The sequence below is a fragment of the Meriones unguiculatus genome, chromosome 1, assembly GCF_030254825.1.
Source record: "Meriones unguiculatus strain TT.TT164.6M chromosome 1, Bangor_MerUng_6.1, whole genome shotgun sequence".
In the NCBI taxonomy this organism is placed as follows: Eukaryota; Metazoa; Chordata; class Mammalia; order Rodentia; family Muridae; genus Meriones; species Meriones unguiculatus.
Window position 1 is genome coordinate 30224306 of NC_083349.1, and position 11917 is coordinate 30236222.

The 11917-nt window shown below is 43.0% G+C and overlaps 1 pseudogene; it reads right to left on the reverse strand.

Moving 5' to 3' along the window:
• Positions 1 to 1450: 1450 nt before the first annotated feature.
• Positions 1451 to 11402, reverse strand: LOC110563976 (ferritin light chain 1-like; annotated as a pseudogene).
• Positions 11403 to 11917: the final 515 nt, after the last annotated feature.

The following is an 11917-nucleotide window of genomic DNA, read 5'->3' on the forward strand; positions in this document are numbered from 1 at the left end:
GTCATCATGTGGGTCCCTTAACAATGGGAGTAGGGGTTGTCTCTGACTCCGTTGCCTGCCTTTGGATCCCTTTCTCCTAGCTAGACTGCCTTGTCTGGCATCTGTGGGAGAGGATGCACTTAGTCCTGCTGCAACTTGAGGCGTCAGGGTGGGTTGATACCACTTGGGGCCATTTCCTTCTCCGAGGAAGAGAGTGGGGAATGGGGGGAGGGAGTGGGACTTAAGGGTGAGGCTAGGAGGAGAGAAGGAAAGGGGTTGGGAACAGGTGGCAAAGTGATTAAATAAATAAATAGGAAAAAAGAAAAGAAAAAAAAGACTTCAAGAAAAAGAGTTCAGTGGAACTATACATCCATGTGATACATGTGAAGAGAAGATGCTTTATTTCACAAGAAAGAAAATTGTGCTTCCTCCAAGGCCTTGATTTTGTATGAAGTAAGTTGAGAGTTTGTAACCACACTTTTTAGGGAGGCGTGTGCTCTAATGCCGCATGATCTGTCAGCGCACAGCATCTGTAACTGATAAACTATTTGATAGGGGTTCCATGGCAAACACCTTAAAATATGTGGCACTGATAAACCGAGTTAAATCTTCCCTTAAGATTATTTTTTAGCTGGGTGTGGTGGTGCGTGCCTTTAATTTCAGCACTCAGGAGGCAGAGGCAGGGTTTTCTCTGTGAGTTCCAGGCCAGCCTGGTCTAGAGAGTGAGTTCCAGGACACCCAAAGCTACACACAGAGAAACTCTGTCTCAAAAAAAAGATTATTTTTTAAAAGCATGTTTTTTATTGATGTGTATGTGTATGTGTATGCCACCTGTATGCAGATGTCTAATGGATGGAAGAGGATGTTGGATGCTCTGAATTTGGAGTTAGAGGCCGTTGTAAGCAATCTGAGGAGGGTGCTAAGAACTGAATTTGGTTCTTCTAGAAGAGCAGCAAGTGTTTTAACTTCTGAACCATCTCTCGAACCCCATCTCTTAAGATTCTTAACAGACCATCTTAAGCCCAAGGTAAAAAATAGTTCTCCCAAATAATATCCTGAAGGAAATTATATTAAGCAAATCTCAGCATGTGTAAAGGCCAAGAAGACATGAACATTAGGCCTACAAACCATTTGTGGGCTAAAGAGATAGTGGAGTGGGCACCACTGTTACAGAGGACCAGAGTTCAGTTCCCAGCACCCAAGTAGGGAAACTCTCAATTGCCTCTGATTCTAGCTTCAGAGGATCTATGGCCTTCTTCTGCACTCTGCAAGTACCGGCACTCCTCCATGTGAAGCACACACAAACACACACATGCACACACACAAATAATTAAGTAAGCAATAAATGTCTTTAAATTTATTTTTATTATTATTCTGCTGTTTCAAAAAAAAGCTTTATTTTTACTTAGTCCAACACTTGGAAGGAGCTCCAAAGCAGTTACAAAGTTGCCTAGGGGCTTGAGAGGTTCATTCAGGTGGAAGTCATAAGGCTGGCTGGTGCAGAGCAGAGGGAGCCCCTTGGAAGGGAATGAGGCCTCCTAGTCGTGCTTGAGAGTGAGCTGTGCTCGAGAGTGAGTCTCTCAAAGAGACACTTGCCCAGAGAAGGCTGTAGCACACCAGTCTGCGTTGGCTGTGGCCCATCCAGCCTACGGATGTTGGTCAGGTGGTGGCCCATCTTCTTGATGAGCTTCGCCTCCTCAATCAGGTTTTCCAAGAAGTTGCAGAGATGAGGGTCTGTGTGGGCAGAACGAAGAGGACCTGGTTCAGGTTCTTCTCCAGGGCCGAGGCAGCTTCCATGGCCCCCTGGGTTTCACCCCTCTCATCTTGAGATGGTTAGTGCACATCTTGGAAGAGTGATTGGCCCCCCACGATCATTCTGCAACCTGAGGAGACACTCAGTGCCCGCGCACTTCTCCTCAGCCAATTCGCCAAAGAAGTCATCCAGAGCCACGTCATCCCGATCGAAATAGCAGCCCAGAGAGAGGTAGTTGTAGAAGACCTGCAGGTGCAAGGTGGCCAGGAGGTTCTCGGCAGCTTCCACTTTGGTGAAATAACTGATGAACCTGGGAGGTCATGGCTGATCCACAATATGAAACTGACTGCAAAGGGAACAGTGCTGCCTGGTCCTAGGAGCCTAGGGCGGAGGGGAAACGGTCCCTGAGGCTACTACTGGAGAGACTGTAAGGCGGCTGGAAGCTAAAGAGGGAGATCCCGGGTCTGCTCCATCTAAACACTGTTGAAGAGAGACATGGATCCACGGGACCTCCAAGGTGCTGCTCTGAACTTTACATTTTAAAACAATGAGAAAAATGAAAATATAGTTAAGAGAAGAAAATGGGAGTTTACTAAGGATTTCTGCACCTGTAGTATGTGTGCGTATTCATGTATGTCCATAAGACCTTCATGTAGAATGACAGAAGTGCTGGGACTGAAATAAAGTCATCTCATATGTATCATATGTCCTTTCACGTTGTGAAAATGTGTGTGGCAAAAAGTAGACCCAGATGAAGCAAAACTGGGAAACCAGGGGAGTACACAAATAGTGCCAAACTAGATTTTATAGAGCTGAGGTGGGGAAGTCGTGGCAAAGTTGAACACACTGTGTAGTCTGCCCGGGTGGTGAAGGGTTCAAGACCAAGCCAGAACATGATCCGATGGGTCTGAAAGATCACCTTCCTGAAAAGCCCAGACATCCTACAGATTGTGTTCAAGGGAAAAAAACAACTCACTGTAAAAAGAAACAAAATATGCAGAACCAAATGCCCATAACCCCAAACTGCAAGGTAGAAACCTGGCCATACCAATAGAATTGCAAGACTTCAACTGCCAGAAGGGAAGAGTAGTATAGAGGGAGAAGGGGGAAGGGTGTTCACCACAGCTCTATGGAAACCTAATTTTAGGTTGATTTACAAGGCATGCATGTTTTAAGCGAAGTTACGCCTCTTGAGGTGGTGATAACTCAAGAGCCACAGACTATTTAACAAAGCCTCCGGGGACACACATAGAAAACCTCCCTTGGAGCTGTTGATGGGAAGTCCAGAGGACTCCCAAAAGAATATAACATATTTCTGTTGTCCTTGTTTTCCTCCCGTAATGTAAAGGCAAGACCTTATTGCTGAAGACAGCATGCACTTCATATACAGGGCTTGGGGAACTTGAGATGGAACTGGCCTAGATGCCTCCTTATAGAGGACTAGCTCTCATAGTATCTGTAGGTGCTATGCAAGGTGTCAAGGGAAAAAAGCAATCACTAGCTCTACCCAGGTGTAAAGTCTGAACCACAACACTGACCAGCACAGTAAGTTATCCCCAGTAGGTTCAGTTATATCTTGGGGGGTAACCAATGGCCATCTAAATGGACTTAAGGCCCAGTCAAGAGGAGGGCACTCACAAACGGTACTTAAACACACCAGTTAGTCATGCCTTGTGGGGTCATTGGTGGTAGGAGCGAGCCTTTTATTGACACGTCCCAAACCAGTGTAGTTTAGTGTAACTGCATTCTAAACAATTATCCTTATTTCTACAGATAAGTGTAGTTCTCATCCCTTGTCAAAGAAGCTTCTTTTCATAGCGAGCAGAGGCCTTTACAAGCATCTACAACGTGTAAAAATGCAGAGAATTAGTGACAGTGGGTTGCCCAACCCCAATTAATACATCTACAACAAAGTCCCTACACTGATATGCCAACAAAAATGGAAGAAAGCTCACAAGGCTCCACCCCTAAATAAAGACCTACTTGTAATTAATAGTTGCTGAGAGAGAAAAAAATCAATCTTCTCTAAATGCAGTCTCTTGATAGATTATTTGATTCCAAGGGGTTCTTTCTAAATGCATATACATATGGACAATTTAAAGAAACTTAGCAGGCTATTATACATAGATATTATATATAGTAATGATAATCAAAGATTATCTGAGAGGGTGTTGGGGGACATGGGAAGAAATGAAAGGATAATTGAGTAGAAATTATGTAAATGCAGTATAATCTATAAAATATAAATTATGAGAATATAAAAATTTATAATTTATATTTCATAAATTATACAAGTACAGTACTCATTTATGAAATACAAAAAACTTCTATTTTACACCACGTCTCGTGGTGTGATCTGTGAACCCGCGTGTAACCTATACAGGCACATATTTCCTAACATTGGTGCTTGAGCCGGGATTAGGTGACCCTCTTAAGTTTTACTGAGCGCACCGGAGCTTCTGGGGACCTATTCCTTCCAGATCCACCCGAGATCCCCACTGTCCTGCCTCCAATTCCTTTCCAAATTCACCCCAACTTTCTTTCTCCTTCGCTCTAAAACTCCTACTAAACTCCTGCCACCGCCGCCACCGCCGCTCCCACCGCCGCCGCTGCTCCTGCCTGGGCACACAGCACCATAACTGACTTTTCAAAACTTGAAACAGTCTCTCATCTTATGTGCCTGGCAGAACTGCCTCTGTTCAAGATGCCGTGAGACACAGGAACCAGGGACACTGCCTAGGTAATGGACTAACTAGTCATCCCTGTCATTTTGATTGACACATGGATTGGTATATTTATTTGGCTCATAACTTATCCTTCTCAGGTCTCTGATCACCTTGACGGCTATGCTAAGTTAATGATAGCTTTGCAACTAAAGAGCAGACAATTAAATCCACTGTTAGCTCACTAATCAGTTTAAGATATATCACTAAATATATATATATATATATATATATATATATATATATATCTTATGTAGGGTCTAAGGATAAAAGGAGTTTAGGTTATAAAAATACAAGTTATACATATTTGAGAGTCCAAAAATGTGTCTTAAGGTTGGTAATGCAATTTATAAATATTTAAGGGTTCTAAAAAATGTTTTAAGGTTGATAAACGCAAATTATAAAGGTTACAAGGTCTACAGTGATTTAAGGTATCTTAAATAAATAAAAAGGCTTAATATTTCTTCCTGTTGTTATGCTACTGTTGTATTGACTGTCCAGAGTTTTGACCTTTATTAATAGGGCTCTAATTTATTAATCTAACTCTAATACAAAAACATTCCACTATACCACTATGCCACTATTATAGTCCTAAGCTCAAGATTATAAGCCTCCATATTGTCTATGCTTATACTAAAGGTTAAAATCAAGTAAGTTTCCCTTTTATTTCATAAAAGGCTTTTGCCTTTTCAGAGTTCACCTTAAAAAGTACTTATGCCATTAACACATATATATGCCTACTGCCTTTTTCTCAATACACAATACAATTGTAACACTAACATATTTAAGGTTTTATCTCTTTCTTAAAACTTAAAAGTAATTCCTGGTTTGGAATTTCCTTTCCTGGCTACCAGACTGCTATTTACTGCATACAACCACTGGCTGGATTGGTGAGTTCACTCCATTTTCTCAGCATGCATGCCTCTCTTGGTAGGGGAAGCTTGACCACAGAGCTCTGGCAACTTCCTACTATCTTTTGAGACGGGGGACCCCCCCCTCAGCTGTAGCCTTAATTGTATAGGTTTGACCCTCTATGCTGACTTTCACTTTAGGGCCACACTCTCCCTTGGGCGGTACACCCCCTCTACGGGTTCCTTCCCCCCCCCCGCTCTCTCGTGCACGCGCTGGCTCGCTTGCTCATGGAAAGGTCCCCTCTCTCCAATAAGGTTCTTCTCCTCATTTTCCCTTGGGAGCCTTCTAGGTGCTCATGCACCAAGTCCTAGCTAGGCAAATAAAACGCGTCCTTTCGGCCATGCCACGGGGCACCAAGCCTCGATCCCTGGCCAATATCTGACGAGATATCGACCAGACAGGATTGCTCTCTCCAGAGACCCGCCTTCTCCTGGGACGCCATTAGAAGGCCTCTGTCTCTTTCGGCTCCCAATGGATAACACCCATAACCACATCCCTACATAGGGACTTCTCTGCCCCCAATGGGAGATGACCAGACGCCCGTCCTTCCAGACAGGCTGGAGAATTTCAGGTTTCTACACCTAGTGCCAGCTGGCACCAGGGCCTCTAAGTTTACACGCTCCTGTAACTAAACCTCACCTCAATGACAGATCAAAAACAAAGCCTTCTTTAATATTGCCAGTGATTGGGTAAATGAAGTCCCGTCCAGGTAAACAGAGGTTCCCATGTACAAACCTCATCGATCCAAACCTTTCAATGCCTACCTACAGGATTTTCTCTGTGTTTCAGTGTCCTGCCAGACACAGATGTCTCCTACAGCCACAACAGCACCAAAGCAGCTACAGGTGTTCAGCTCTGACCTCACGGACTTCCAACAAGATACAGGTGTTCGGCTCTGACCTTACAGACTTCCAACAAGCTGGACCTGCACCTTCCCTCCCAGCCATGGGTGTTCTCACAGACCTGAAAAAGCATCAAAGCAGTCTATTCTTCCTGGACTTGGTCGACACTTCAGCCTTTTGACCTCCCTACATCGCCCCCAGTGTCAGCAGGAAATAGCCAGAAGAGAATCTACGCCTGTTATCCACTTGTTGTTAACAAAAGGCTGAAGTGGTGTGCTTCAGGACCAGGACAAGCAGCTCCAGGTTCTCCCAGTGTTCCCCAGCCCCTACCCGCTGCCTTGCATGGCTGGCAACTCTCTCTGTTGACAACCCTCTACCCTAAACCCTCTGCCCTAAATTTTCCAGGGCAGAGATTTCTCTTATTCTTAACCTTACAACCTGACCATTTGTTGCTATAATTCCTCTCTCTCTCTCAACCTCTTACATGACAACCAAGAGCTGCTTCCAATGAGCCTAAATTTATATACTTTAACTTACCTTATAAAAGGCAGCCCAAGCTCCCTATTTTTAATTATAGAAAAAGGGAGGAATGTTGGGATCAGTAAGCAGGGTGCAAAAAGCAAAAGCAGAAAAACTAGCAAGAAAGGTGAGATAAGGGGCAGAATCCATTTCCATATGGGGTTTTGAAAGGCCCAAGTGCTAGATGCCTCCAGCTCTTCCTTTCGTTTTTGTAAATCCATTTTAAGTTGTTGGATTTTGTCCTTTACTATACCTGACTGGTTGACATAAAAACAGCATTCCTCGTAGTGTGGTACTGGAATTACCATAAAAGAGGACAAGGTAGTTGAAAATATACAGTAAAAACACAGACCAAATATCCCCTAGAAAATCTTCCCTAACAATCTTTTCCAAACATAGCAAGACTGATATACATAAGAACTCACAGAAACTGTGCAGTATGCACAGGTTCTGCAGATGGGGTCCTAGTACAAGAAAGGGAAGTGGAAACAGCCTCTCACTCTTAATCAAGAAGTGATTTGCAATTGATGCCCACTTGCAAAGGAAACAATTTTCTCCAGTGGAGTCCCACTGGGAAGTATATGTCCACAGTGAGAGGAAAAGAAGAAATAGAGAAGGAAAGAAAGAAATAGATGAGGGATATCAAGAGAGGGAGAAAAGAAAGAGATAAAAAGAAGGAAGGAAAGAGGAAAAAATGGATGGAAGGAATGGAGAGGGGAGAAAAAAGGAAAGAGAAAGAGGGAAGGGAAAAGGAAAAATTGAATCTGTATCAGATCAAAGGTGATGCTTGGGCAGGTATCATCCTGAGGTGAGTATCCTTGGGGCTATAGTAATGAATGCAAAAAAAAAAAGAAGTAATTTTTGGGAACAATAGATGTTTAAAACTTTATGTAAAGTTTTAAAATCAAGTAATATATCAAACATTAAACCATCAAACAAGAAATAAACTTCCCTTCATCAGCATAAGACACATTTTAATCAAGCATTTAGCGAAGTTTGCAAACCACATGTTCTGTGTGACCTGTGGGGCCCTGCAGTCTCAGACCTCAACTTCTGTAGAGCCGTGACTGTCCAAGACTATGGGGTTTGTAGCATCCCCCACCTATTGTGCAGTGTGTATTTATCATTGGAAAACCATGTTCTGCCATAGAACTAAGCCAAATGAGGAAGGCAGGAGGAAAGGGAGGCAGCTCTTTGGATAGAAGTAGAAATGATGCAGTTAACATACATTCCCCGGAAATAATTATTGGTTTTTTTAAATGAGTTTAAAACGTAGCTTGACTTGTACCAATTAGGGTTACTTACTGGCTATTTGGCATATATATACATGGCTCTGAGGAAGACAAAAATAACCGATGAACAAGGAGCAGTATGTAAAACAGAACAGAGTTTTCCGTACAGCTTCTGCACCTGAAATAGTGAACTATCAAAACGGGAAATCCTCTCCACCCATAACAGAGAGGAATCTTTGTGCAGTGGACTGTAGACAATGCAGAATGTTGCGACTGACCAAAATACAGGGAACAAGTGCCTGTGGAGTGTTCAGTCATAAATTGGACGTCTAAATTGCATCATTTTGCCCAAGATGCAGAGACCATCAAGGAAGGGGGGATGGTATTATAAGAGCCAGAGGTTGATGAAGAAACAGTCTCTTTTGAATATAACAAGGACTGCCTCTCTCAGGAACTAATAGTGGCTGTGGTTACCTGCACATGACCCACATAAGATAAGCTAGTCAACATGTCAGCATGGAGCAGGGAGGGCCACATGAGCCCCCATTGGTAGATGAGCAGCTATTGGTCACTGATGACCGCTAGGGAAAGGAGACTCAGTTTTCTTTAGTGGTGTGGTCCCGGGTAGGTTGATCAAGTTCCAGTGAATGGCTCAGCATTCATGCCTTTATGGGAAGCACTAAATTAGACTCAGTGGGCTATCTGAAAACAAGAGGGCATGAAGTTGAGAGACATGAGGGGAGTTCAGAAGTTGGATATGGGAGAGAGATATCATATGTATGAGATATCATAATGCTTTCAACATATGACCAAAATATGTTGAATGCATGTATGACATTCTCAAAAACTAATTTAAAAAATTAATCTGGAATCCCATTAGTCTTTTATTAGACACTGTTTCTTCCGCAACCTCTTGGTCTTGCCATCTTACCACCGTGCCCCTTCTTTGATGGTCTCTGCATCTTGGGCTAGATGGTGCAGTATAGATGTCCAGTTTATGACTCCACAGACACTTGTAGAAAGAGGTCCATCCCATGATTCTGCACTCACAAACAGTACACACAAAGGTGGGAGGGTCAACCTGTCTATGGATAATGCTAAGTACTAATGTTTTAAATAACACTCTGTGGAACTTTGTGCGTGTGACCCTTTGAAATTTATATTCACACAGTGTCTTCATGACATGTACAAGGTGAGACACTAAAGGCTTGGCTCATACTTGGTGAACATGACCTAGAAAGTCAGCTGCAGATAGGGAACCAGACATGGATATGCACCAGTGTCACCCAAAGAAATTGCCATCACATGAGTGCAAACAGCATGCTATTTTTTTCTGACTGGTTGACACTTCGAGTGATATTATCCCTCCAAATGTCTGGGCATGCATTTCTGAGACACTCGGCATACATCCTCCTCTCTTCTCTGTGTCATGTGGGTTCACAATCTTTTCTTCTCATATGTCTTTAAATAAGCATCAAAACGCTGGCTATAAGGCCTTCTGGTGTTGGTCTCCTTGGTTTGCCTGTGGTATATATGCAAGATTAGAGTCTCACAACAGTGTGATGCAGCCATGATCATTCAGGCCTTTACAGCCATTGAAGCAGGACATTCGCCCCAAGCATGGTTGGATACCATAAAAAGCTAAAATGTTATGCTCAGGATGCAAGGCTAAGCACTGCACTCAGGGTCAGCCGCTTTCGACCCAGAGAAGAGCATGTCTGATTGCATGCGGGTTGATGCCCCAGGTCCCGCCTCTGAGAAAAAGGTATCGGACGGGTCTGATGCTCTTTGGGTGGATGACACCTAAATGAACATCGGTACAAAGTCCCAATTTATTTCTAATATCAGAGATCAGACCTCTACTCTTGCCTGATGTGTCTAAAACAAAAAGGGGGAACTGTAGAGAGCTGCGGAATGCTGTGCCTTAAAGATAGAGCTGGTTTCCGCCTTCCACCTTCCCGATGGTGAGTGCTCTCTGTCATGAACAACTCCACATTTGGCTAAGGCCGAGGATCTGGCTTGCTTCCATGTATGTGGACCTATCTGCATTGCCCACGTGGCACGCTGAGGTTGGCTACCCAGAGGCTATATAAGCTGTGGGCTGGCTTTCCCCAGGGTCAGATGATTGTTCAAGGTTCCTGAATAAACTGCATTGAAAAAACAAACAAACAAACAAACAAACAAAACGCTGGCTATAAAAAATTCCTCCTTGAACTAAGCCACAATCATTGTTTGAGTGGCTTCAACCTTTGACTTCCCCAATTCTGCAAATTGAAATTGAAATTGCTCCCTTCTCTACCTCAAAAGGTGCAGAAGGAGTTGACCTTGTTCTTTGAGTCGGTGTTAGAGCATCTTAATACCCACTCCTGTCCTATTCGGGGAGAACATCAGGGCAGAGAGCCCCTCAGAGCTGGGCCTGCTTTAGGACCTCTAGAAACAACTAGTACAGCTCTGTTGTTTTAAACTGCGAAAGTATGCTAATTCATTATGAAACAACAGAAAATAACCAGCTCTTATTGCACATTCGGTGATGATTCTCTGCAAACATCTCCCTCCAAAATTTGCAGCTGCTATTTTAATGAAAGCTATTGTGTGTGTGTGTTTTTAATTCCCTTTGTAGAATAAAAATAAACACAAAATTGGTCAAAGACATGAAAATTTGAAATTGCTAGTGGGAAGCATTTCAAGATATAGCATAGGAAAGAACCTTCCGGAAATGACTCTATTTGCACAAGAAATAACCCCAAAACTTGACAAATGGAAATTACATGAAATTAAGAATGTCTGCACATAAAAAGAAATCATCACGAGAGTGAAGATATAGTCTACAAGAGAATGGAATCTTGGCCAATCAGAGAATTGATATAGGATGTATAAAAACTCCCAAATTAAACACCAGCATTCCCACCCTAAATCTTCTAGTCATCAAATGAGCTAATGACTATGGTAAAACTTAATTCATGCTTATACCCATAGAAAAATTCCCCTGTCAATCTAACAAGAGAAGCCTCTTTCTTCAGTGAAATGTTGTGAATGCTGAGACACGTGGCTGCACAAGGTTCTGAGAACAAGTGATTGCTGAGTGTTCATCCCTTTAAAAGGGGGGGGGGGCATTTATACTGTCTCGTCTAAGTTTCAGGAGACTCTGCAGAAAGGAAAGAAAGAATGCAAAAGCCAGGGGACAGAGAGAAGGACTGTGAAACATCATTTTTTTGGGCAATACACAGTTCTGCAATCGTGGCTTGCAACAACTGTAGGTATGTGTACTGCTAAAGAATGGGCCGGCCAACAGCTATGCGTCAGTAGAGGGGCTATTCTTCACAGATAGAGCAATGGAGAGAGAGTCAGTGCTCTCAGTTGTGTAGCCGCTGATGCTGCAGAAATACTCAATAAAATACTTGCAAATGGAACCCATGAACACATCACAGATATCATCCGCCATGACCAAGTAGGCTTCATCCCAGGCATGCAGGGGTCGTTCAGTATACAGAAATCCATCAAGGTGATCCACCATATAAACAAACAGAAGGAGAAAAACCACATGATCATCTCCTTAGATGCCGAAAAAGCATTTGCCAAAATCCGGCACCCATTCATGTTTAAAGTCTTGGAGAGATCTGGGATACAAGGCACATACCTACACATAGTAAAAACAATATACAGCAAGCCTATAGCCAATATCAAACTAACTGGAGAAAAACTTAAATCAATCCCACTGAAATCAGGGACAAGGCAAGGCTGCCCACTCTCTCCATCTCTCTTCAACATAGTACTTGAAGTCCTAGCTAGAGCAATAAGATGACTAATGGAGATCAAGGGGATACAAATCGGAAAGGAGGAAGTCAAAGTATCATTATTTGCAGATGATATAATAGTATACATGAGCAACCCCAAAAATTCTACCAGGGAACTTCTACAGCTGATAAACACCTTCAGCAAAGTGGTTAGATACAAAAT